Source organism: Oryctolagus cuniculus, chromosome 19 (genome assembly GCF_964237555.1).
Source record: "Oryctolagus cuniculus chromosome 19, mOryCun1.1, whole genome shotgun sequence".
NCBI classification, from domain to species: Eukaryota; Metazoa; Chordata; class Mammalia; order Lagomorpha; family Leporidae; genus Oryctolagus; species Oryctolagus cuniculus.
In genome coordinates this window covers 30,630,381-30,640,315 of record NC_091450.1, presented here as the reverse complement: position 1 = coordinate 30,640,315, position 9,935 = coordinate 30,630,381, and positions in this window count along the sequence as shown.

The window sequence follows — 9,935 nt, the reverse complement described above, 5'->3', positions numbered from 1 at the left end:
GTGCCCTGGGGGCGTGGCCATGGCGAGTGCCAGACCCTGGGGCGCGGTGGAGCTACAGTCCGAGGCCCTGGAGGTCGGGCCGGGTTCGCGTCGGCCCGCACGGGGCGGGAGGTCTCCGTGGGGGCGCCCAGTGGGTCCCAGGCCCGCGTGGGCGTTGCCGCTACGCCTGCCGCTTCGGGAGGGTCTTCCCGGCGGGGACGCGCGCGGGGGTCAGGAGCTGCCCACCCCCGCCTCGTCCCCGGCTCTGCGGCCGAGGACCCATCGGATCCTGTCTGAAGCGTCGCTGGTTTCTGGGGCGTGTTGCAACGTAGGGGACATTTTTATACTTCGGATGTGAGTTGTGTTCATGTGGACTTTCTGGTGGGGTTTAAGTGAACTCCAGCGTCCCTTGGGCAGTGGTCAGGGGCCGCTGCTGCGAGACCAGAGTTTTAACTTCAGCAGAATGGTCAGAGCGGGTGGGATGGGAAACCCCGAGGCTCCGTCTGATGCCTGGGCCGTCTGAGATGCGGGAACAGGTGCACCACGGCTGTGCCCGTGGGATGCTTTGGGGGCGAGAGGACCAGTGTAGGGGTTACGCTGCGGCCCCTAGAAAGGTAAGTTGCAAGTCCTGGTCCCCCCACCCCCAGCTAGGAATGTGGCCTCATTTGCAAGCAAGGCTCTGCACCTGCGGTCAGTTAAGATGAGGTCATCCTGTTGTGTCTGAGTGAGCGCCAGCCACACTGACAAACTTTGGAGTCTGTTGCTGGCGTTCTGCAGCGAGCTCATGCCCAAAGAACTCTCCACCCCGAAGCCCAAAGCAGCAGGGTTTATAAAGGCAGAAACCACAAGGACCAGAGGGGGATACACGGTTGTTAGGGTCAGGCTGACCTAAGGCCTATGTGGAAACTAGTATCCAGTACAGTCTTGACAACACCAATTACATTCATAACCTGAAACATACGGGAAACCAATATTAATTACAATCTTGACATCACCATTAGAATCTTAACAATTCCCATTCCAGTGTTGACATCAATCCAGGGATCGGCCTAAATCACGTGTGGGAGCCGGCGCCGCGGCTCACTAGGCTAATCCTCTACCTTGCGGCGCCAGCACACCAGGTTCTAGTCCCGGTCGGGGCGCCGGATTCTGTCCCGGTTGCCCCTCTTCCAGGCCAGCTCTCTGCTGTGGCCAGGGAGTGCAGTGGAGGATGGCCCAAGTGCTTGGGCCCTGCACCCCATGGGAGACCAGGAGAAGCACCTGGCTCCTGGCTTCGGCTCAGCGTGATGCGCCAGCCGCAGCGGCCATTGGAGGGTGAACCAACCACAAAAAGGAAGACCTTTCTCTTTGTCTCTTTCTCTCACTGTCCACTCTGCCTGTAAAAAAAAAAAAAAAATCACGTGTGGGACAAATTGCAATTTTATCATTAATTCCAGGTGCAGCCTATCCGCTTTTAACCTTGAGCGACCTTGCTAGGGAGTTCCGATGCTCTGCCGAGTGGGACGCAGTGCACTGTTATTGTGTGAGTTTTAGACATAGTTAGTTTCAGACCAGAGTCTCACGGTGGGGACCCTGCTGTCAAGGTGTCACTGCAATACTAGATTGCGGGAGGGCTCTGAATCCAGCGTTTGGTGTCTCTGTAGCAGACGGGGAGCCCTGGGAAGGCCAGGGCACGGGAGAAGAGGGCCCTGTGATGATGGAGGTGGGGGTGGGAGTGATGTGACAGCACCCCCAGGAGCACCGGCAGCCCAGAGCCAGCAGGAAGGCCAGACAGTCCCGTGCGGGTTTCAGAGGGAGCAGGTCTGTGTGACGAAGTCTCCATTGCTCTCAGCCACCCCCTTTGTGGCGTTTCCCGTAGCCCTAGGAAATTACTACAACTGGGACGTGCGTGAAGTGGGGATGCAGGGCTTGGTTAAATGATCAAGAATTTCAGAGCGGTGACAACCGATGGTTAGCCCTGGGCTCCAGGACACTGTCCGGGAGGCTGCTGTGGCCCGGGATTCTCCTGTGCTGCCCTAGGGGGCAGGAAGTGGTTCGCGTGGGCTGTGCCCGTGTCTGACCACCACCCCAGGATGAGTGACGGCGTCTGCCCTGGCCACGCTGAGCCCGACTTCTGCGTTTCCCTGAGCAGACGCCCTTGATGTCTCTGATGCCGTTAGGACGCCAGAGGGTTTTTAATGAATTGTCTGATGATTAGGGGGCTGCAGTGACTGCTCCTGGGTCCCCCGGGAAGTCTTGCACAGGCACTCGTGAATATTAATTATGGAAGTGAAATGCACATTGAACCCCAGAAAGTGCTCACTATAGAAAATCTCACAGTGCAAGTCCTTGAAAGCTGATTTCCTAAACGCCATCTCTGCCAAATGACCCGTTTGCCTAACGACCACTTTGCCAAATGACCGACTTGCTAGAACCCAATTTGCTGAGAATTGGATTGTGGGATGTCCTGGTTATCGGTTGCTGTCTGTCAAACCCCTCCCCACAGGCTCCTGTGGGAAATGGGACAGGAACAGGGTGACAGAGCTGAGCAGAACTCTCCTTTTTTTTTTTTTTCTTGGCGATTTATTTATTTATTTGAAAGGCAGAATTACAGGGAGGCAGAGAGAGAGAGAGAGAGAGAGAGAGAGAGGTCTTCCATCCATTGGTCCACTCCCCAATTGGCCGCAACAACTGGAACTGCCGATCCGAAGCCAGGAGCTTCTTCCGGGTCTCCCATGTGGGTGCAGGGGCCCAAGGACTTGGACCATCCTCCACTGCTCCCCCAGGCCACAGCAGAGAGCCGGATCAGCAGGAGGGCAGCCGAGACTCAAACCAGCACCCACATGGGATGCTGGCACTGCAGGTGGTGTCTTCACCAGCTTTGCCAAAATGCTGGCCCCTCCATTTTTTTATTTTTAAAGAGATTTATTTGAAAGGAAGAGTTATGGAGAGGCAGAGGCAGAGAAAGAGCGAGCAAGAGCGAGAGAGTGAGCTCTTCTGTCCTCTGGTTCACTCCCCAAATGGCTGCAATGGCTGGACCTGGGCTGATCTGAAGCCAGGAACCAGGAGCTTCTTCCAGGTCTCCCATGTGGGTGCAGGGGCCCAAGGACTCGGGCCATCTTCTACTGCTTTCCCAGGCCACAGCAGAGAGCTGGATTGAAAGTGGAGCAGCCGGGACTTGAACTGGCACCCAGATGGGATGCCGGCACTACAAGTGGTGGTTTTACCCGCTACAGCACAGCGCTGGCCCCTGTAGCAGAACTCTTAAGCCCAGAAGGAAAGCCCTGTAGTGACTTGGTGAGTTGGCCATGCGTTTGATTCCTCTTCCGCAGGACGAGCTGCTCCCTGTAAATTCAGGGCAAGATCTGTGGGCGGGAGGTAGCTTGGGAGCGGGGGAGGCTGGGGCAGGCCCCCGGTTCTGCGTGTAATTGCTCTAAGCACTCCATCCGTCACCCGAGGGTACCCGAATCCCTCCTGGCCTGGGTTTGTAAACAGCCGGCGAAGGAAAGGTGGCACCAGAGTCCCAGACAGGATCCCGCTCTTCTTTGTGTCACCCAGATTTAGGGTTTTGACGGCTCAGGAACTCCACGCCCACGCGGGACATCGGCACCACAGGCAGAGACCTAGGCCGGCCTCAGCGATTCCAGCTGTGAAATGCGGAGGAGCCGGCGGGAGCTTTGGGAGGCTTACGCGGGGGCGGGCAGGAGGCGCGCCTCTTTTTGCTCCCCCCATGAGGAGGGGCGAGCGGGGTTCGCCCACCCCGCCTCGGTCTGTGCCCCGCACCTCTGCAACTGGTCCCTGTTTCAGGGGTGTCGACGCCTTAGGATCCACAGGTGGGCGTGGCTCTGGCCCAGCCAATCAGAGGACCCCGCGTCCCCAGGCCAGGGCCGCTGGTTCAGCCCGGGTCCTGGGTCCCAGTCAGTGCCCCTGTCGGGTGTTCTGTTGGGGGTCGTGGAGGGCAGAGGCTGCCTTGCTTGTTCCAACTCTGATGCCGAGGGGTCCAAGGAGAGCGCTTGTGAGATGTCGGGGGTGTTTGCAAGAAGGGGAGACTGGCATCTCCGGGCACGAGGCTCCCGGCTCGCCACCACTCCCTGTCCACCTCAGTTTGCTCCTCTGTGAAGTGGGGATGGGACTCCTGCCAGGTAGATAGATACCTGTGGGCACGTGCCTTCAGTGTGCACCTGGCCTCTCTTCGGCGACAGTGAGCATCATGTGATGTGGCACAGCCAGGGCAGGAGGGCAGGGTTGCTTCCCTCCACTCCTGACAGCCCCGGCAGATGGATCCGGAATATTCCTGCACACCCAGAGGTGGGGACTACAGAGCAGACGGCTGCGGTGTGAGGCCACCGGGAGTGGCGTCATCGGAGGGGTGGCTGCACTGCTGACAGCCGCGGGAGCAGGGCCAGCATGGCAAGGGCCTCGGGTCAGTGGCCTGTGGGGCTGGTGTCTTCATGTCTGTGCACCGGGCCCTGCTCAGGGACGTGTGGCCGCAAGTGACAGCCACAGGAAGCCAGCCATTGCCTCCCCATGTGCTGCCCTGGGCAGCCCTGATGTCCCTTATCCGTCCTCCCCAGGGGCTAAGCTAGAGAAAGGCCACGTGCTCTAGTGGACCCTGACCAGGCTCCTGCCACGCCAGGCCTTAGGGGCTGTCGGAGCAGGGAGCTGCGGGGGCCGGGGCTGAGCCGGGGGGACAGCTTTCACTGGACCAGGGTCAAGGTTTTACAACAAGCAGGACTGAGGGGCCACTGTCTCAGAGACAGTGGGGTCTTCCTCAGGGAGGTGGGTGGGTGGGGCACTTGGGGGCAAAGCTTGGTAAAGTTGCTAGGGGAGAAAATAGCGCGGTGCATTCTCACGGCTAACCGGACAGCTGGTGGTGCCGCGGACCTGCTCCTTACCCAGGACCAGGGGCATGGCAGGTGCTCACGTGCAGGCGCTCCAGGAGTGAGGGGCCTGCCTTTCGGGGGGCTTTGTCTCTGCTGTTCACGCAGGGTGGTTGTGTGGCACCTCCTGTGTCCCTGGGGTGAGGGTGCTGTGACAAACACTCCAGAGTTCCTTGGCTAGAGTAGGGGTGCTGTCCGTGAGTGGCTGGGAGGAACTGGGGGATGGTGGCTTCTGAGCTCTGGCTGTGTGGTCAACACGTGAACAGCATCGGGGCCGGCGTTGTGGCGCAGTGCTGGCATCCCATACGAGTGGGGGTTCGAGTCCTGGCTCCTCCACTTCTGATCCAGCTTCCTGCTTCCCCAGGTGCCTTCCCTGCTTCTGGGAAAGCAGTGGAAGATAGCCCAACCATTTGCGCCCCTGCCACCCGCCCGGGAGACCCCGCTGGACTTTCTGGCTCCTGGCTCCTGGCTTCTGCCTGGCCCAGCCCCAGCCATTGCTGCCATTTGCTCCCTCCCTCTGTAACTCTGCCTTTCAAATAATAAAAAATAAACAAATTTTAAAAAAGAAGAGGGGCTGGAGTCTACAGTGCCAACATCCCATATGGGTGCCAGTTTGAGTCCCGGCTGCTCCAATTCCCGTCCAGCTCCCTGCTAATGGCCTGGGAAAGCAGTGAAGGATTTGGGCCCCTGCATCCACACAGGGGACCCGGAAGAAGCTCCTGTCTAGCTCCCGCCGTTGCAGCCATTTGGGGACTGAACCAGCAGATGGAAGATACCTCTCTCTCCCTCTTCCTCCCTCTCCCTTTGTAACTCTGTCTTTCAAATAAATAAATAAAATTTTAAATGACTTCCCACGTTGCTGAGAGAGACAAGCAGGGCTACAAGGTGGAAGCTGTGCCCCACCCAGACCCCCTCCTGGGCCAGCGGGACCCCATCCTCTCCTGTGAGGGTGGCGGCTAATCGCTAATCAATCAACTGCCCTGTGCTCCTGAGAGCCAGCCCTACCTCCCCTGGCCTGGGTTGGGGGGTGCTCCACATGGCTTCCTCCCCCAGCAGTCCAGGCTGTGAGTGACTGACAGAGGAGGACAAAGGACATCCCAGCCTGGCCCCTGGCCCCCTGGCCCCGGCCTCAGGGTGGGCTCCAGCTGGGACCACGTGCTCTGCTCCTTTCTGCCCCCTCTCCTGCTTTCCTCACTCCCAAGGGATGAGTGACAGGAACCGAATCCCTGGCTGCAGGGATCTTGACCCTGCACAGGAATCTGAATCCGTTCACTTTGCAAGGCTCAGCACCTCCCATGTCCACAGGTAGGCAGAGCCTGTGCCCCGCACCCCAGCAGTCATTTCCTCCCTCCCTCCCTTGCTTTCTTTCAAGATGTGTTTTATTTATTTGAAAGGCAGAGTTAGAGAGGGGGGAAAGAAAGGTCTTCATCTGCTGGTTCACTCCCCAAATAGCTGCCATGGCCAGGACTAGGCCGAGGCGAAAGCCAGGAGCTGAGTCAGGAACTCCACCCGGGTCTCCCACGCGGGCGCAGGGGCCCCAGGACCTGAGCCGTCACCCACTGCTCTCCCGAGCGCATCGGCAGGGAGTTGAAGTGGAGCAGCCGGGTTGTGAACTGGCACTCTGACATGGGATGCCAGCGTCCAGGCCCTGGCTTAGCCCGCTGCGCCACAACTCTGGTCCCCCCAGCTGTCATTTTCTGTGTGTGACCCAGTTCATTTTCTCTAAAGCACTGACCTCAGTATGCGCTGATCTCACTTGGATTTCTTCCTTGTTCTCTGTCTCCTTGCTGGAGGGCGTGAGCTCAGCAGAGGAGGGGCTGGGTGTGTCTGCTTGGCCGCCCTTTTCCCGGGGCTGGGACAGGCCAGGTGTTGATCGAATGCATGTGAAGGCGTGTGTGCCACTGGCCTCCCTCGGAGGCCCACAGCCTCCTCTTGCTCTCCCAGTTCATGGGTGCTGGTGACATCACAGGTGCTCCTAACCTGAACTTGTTCTCTTATGCTGTTTTTTTTTTTTTTTTTTTTTTTTTTTAGATTTATTTTACTTATTTGAACAGAGAGAGAAAGAGAGAGATCGGGAAAGAGCAGTCTTCCATCTGCTGGTTCACTCCCCAAATGGCTGCAATTGACAGGGATGGTACAGGGCCCGAGCCAGGAGCCAGGAGCTTCTTCCAGGTCTCCCACGCGGGTGCAGGGGCCCAAGCACTTGGGGCATCTTCCGCTGCTTTCCCAGGCCATTAGCAGGGATCTGCATTGGAAATGGAGTACCCAGGATTCGAACTGGTGCCAAAGATATCCCAAGCTGTAGACTTAGGGAATTGTGGTTTTTTTTTTTTTTTTTTTTTTTTTTGACAGAGTGGACAGTGAGAGAGAGAGACAGAGAGAAAGGTCTTCCTTTGCCGTTGGTTCACCCTCCAATGGCCGCCGCGGCAGGCGCGCTGTGGCCGGCGCACCGCGCTGATCCGATGGCAGGAGCCAGGTGCTTCTCCTGGTCTCCCATGGGGTGCAGGGCCCAAGCACTTGGGCCATCCTCCACTGCACTCCCTGGCCACAGCAGAGAGCTGGCCTGGAAGAGGGGCAACCGGGACAGAATCCGGCGCCCCGACCGGGACTAGAACCCTGTGTGCCGGCGCCGCAAGGCGGAGGATTAGCCTAGTGAGCTACGGCGCCGGCCTGTGGTTTTTCTTATTTGGCCTCCTAGGACTTGTAGGCGCTGTGCTGCTCCAAGAAGTGAGCTCAGGAGAGCAGCATGAGCACCCACACGTGTGTAGACACCTGCACACACAGCCCACACCTGGCTGGGGGCTCTGATCATCTAGAGTAGGTTTCAACAAACTCTCGTGGGAAATAGTCTGAGCACCGCTTGGGTGAAGAGCCGGTGTCTGCTCTCCTACGCTTTAATTAGCATCATCAGCATTGCCGGCAAAATCGCTGCTTCCGCTGGGTTCCAGATCCTTCGGCAGAGGGGGCGGGGCTTTCTCTGACTTGGCTCTCCTGCAGAGCCCACCAGGTCCCTCGGGGCATCCTCCTGGGTTCCGGTGCTGCCTGGTCCTCCCGGAGGTGATGGATCCGGGTCACCAGGCACCCGTGTTCCACGTGCGTCCCCGTGCCCTCTGGCGAGGGTGCGCGTGGCAGAGGTCAGGGGCTGCGCTGCTGGCGCGGGGAGGGGAGCGTGGGACTGGGAGGGCAGAGGTCCGGATGAGCTCCGGGAGGCGGTGAGCACTATCTAGGAGCTATGACTGCATGGCTGCCGCGGGGCCACATGGAACCTGAGCGCCAGCCGCTCCCAGAGACGCACCTGTGGTGCAGGGGATGCCCCCCTCTGTGCCGCGCCGCCAGCCCGACTGACCGCACGGCCCCCGCAGCCTGGGGGCTCAGAGGGACCCACACGCCAGCCCTGGGCTCTGCGCTCTGCGCCCCAACCCTTCAGAGCTGGGCCTGTCACTCATAACGCCCAGGATGCTCCCTAAAGCCAGGGCTCAGGACGGTGGCGGGCTCACGACGCTCCTAAGTTTAAGTTTATTTGAGAAGGGGAGAGAGGGAGAGAGAGAGAGAGATAGATTGCATCTGCTGGTTCACTTCTTAAATACCCAAAACAGCAGGGCAGGGCCAGGCTGCACCAGGAGCCCTGAACTCAGTTTGGGTGGCAGGGACCCAAGTCCTTGAGCCATCACGGCTGCCTCCCAGGGTGCACGTTAGCAGGAGGCTGGCTCAGACGCAGGGGAGCCCGGACTCAGGCCACGCCCTGTACCAGAGGCGTGGGGGTCTAACTGCTAACTGTGCTAACTGCTGAGCCTTGGGGGCTCTTTTCCAGGTCACACTGAGAGCCCCAGTGCTCGCTCTCCAGAGCCCCTCCCGGTGGCACCTGCCGAGGTCCTAACCTGCCCCAGACCCTCGCCAGCCATGGGCCCACCCCTCTGCAGAACTGCACTCCAGCCACTGCCCGGCTCTGTGCGAGGAGGTGCACCTGCCCCGAGCCCCCCAGGGCTGCTTGCCTTCCTCTGAGGTCAAGGACGTGGGACCCTGGTGAGAACCTCAGCGTTGCACGTGGTGACCGGGGACACTCACAGGGAGTCTGACCTTCCCGGGGTGGACTCTGTCCCTTGCTGCCCCGGCCATCAGGAAGCCCTGCTGGGGGCGGGGGGGGAGGGCTGGGAATCGTCTCTCCCTGAAGTGTCATCTGCCGAGGCCTGCCAGTTCTCGTCTTGATGGCATCTGACAGCTCTGCGGTGGGTGGAGATGCTGCAGCCAGATTCAAGGCTAACACATTCGTCTCCGCAGAGGCGCCCGGAGGGGCGTTGGGACAAGGACGGTGTCTGCAATGGACAGGAGCAGGCACCGGCCCCGCCCTGCCCAGCCGTGCGGCTGTGCCCCTGAGTGGCTGCTGATCCTTGTGGGTCTCCCGCCAGCACCGTGGGAGCCAGCCCAGGGCCTCGCCACCCAGCAGCAGCTGCCTGATGTCAAACCGTTGTGTCTCTTGGCAGCTCTAGGGCCCACCTGGCACCCGTGTGCCTCGGGCTGTTGGCTCCCTGCGCCTCTTGGGCGACAAGCGCTCGGGACTCTGTGAGCAGCTTGAGCACTGATGTGCATGCACTCTGTTCTTGCCACTGTTAGCTGCCTTGAGGGTTCCGTTCCAGATCTTTTTAAACAAATTTTGTGTATTTATTTGAAAAGCAGACTTACACAGAAAGGGGGAGAAACAGAAAGAGAAAGATCTTCCATCTGCTGGTTCATTCCCCATTGGCCACAACGGCCAGGGCCAGGCCATGCCGAAGCCAGGAGCCAGGAGCCAGGAGCTTCATCTGGGTCTTCTACAGGGGTGCAGGGGCCCAAGCACTACCATCTTCTACTGCTTTCCCAGGCCACAGCAGAAAGCTGGACTGGAAGAGGAGCAGCCGGGACACGAACCGGTGCCCATGTGGGCTATCGACACTGCAGGCAGACTTAGTGCTTCACTTCTGGTCCAGTTCCCTGCTTATGCACCTGGGAGAGCAGTGGGAGATGGCCCAAGTGTTTGGGCCCCTGTACCCGTGTGGGGGATTTGGAAGAAGCTCCTGGCTCCTGGCTTCAGTCTGGCCCAGCCTTGGCCTCGGTCATCTG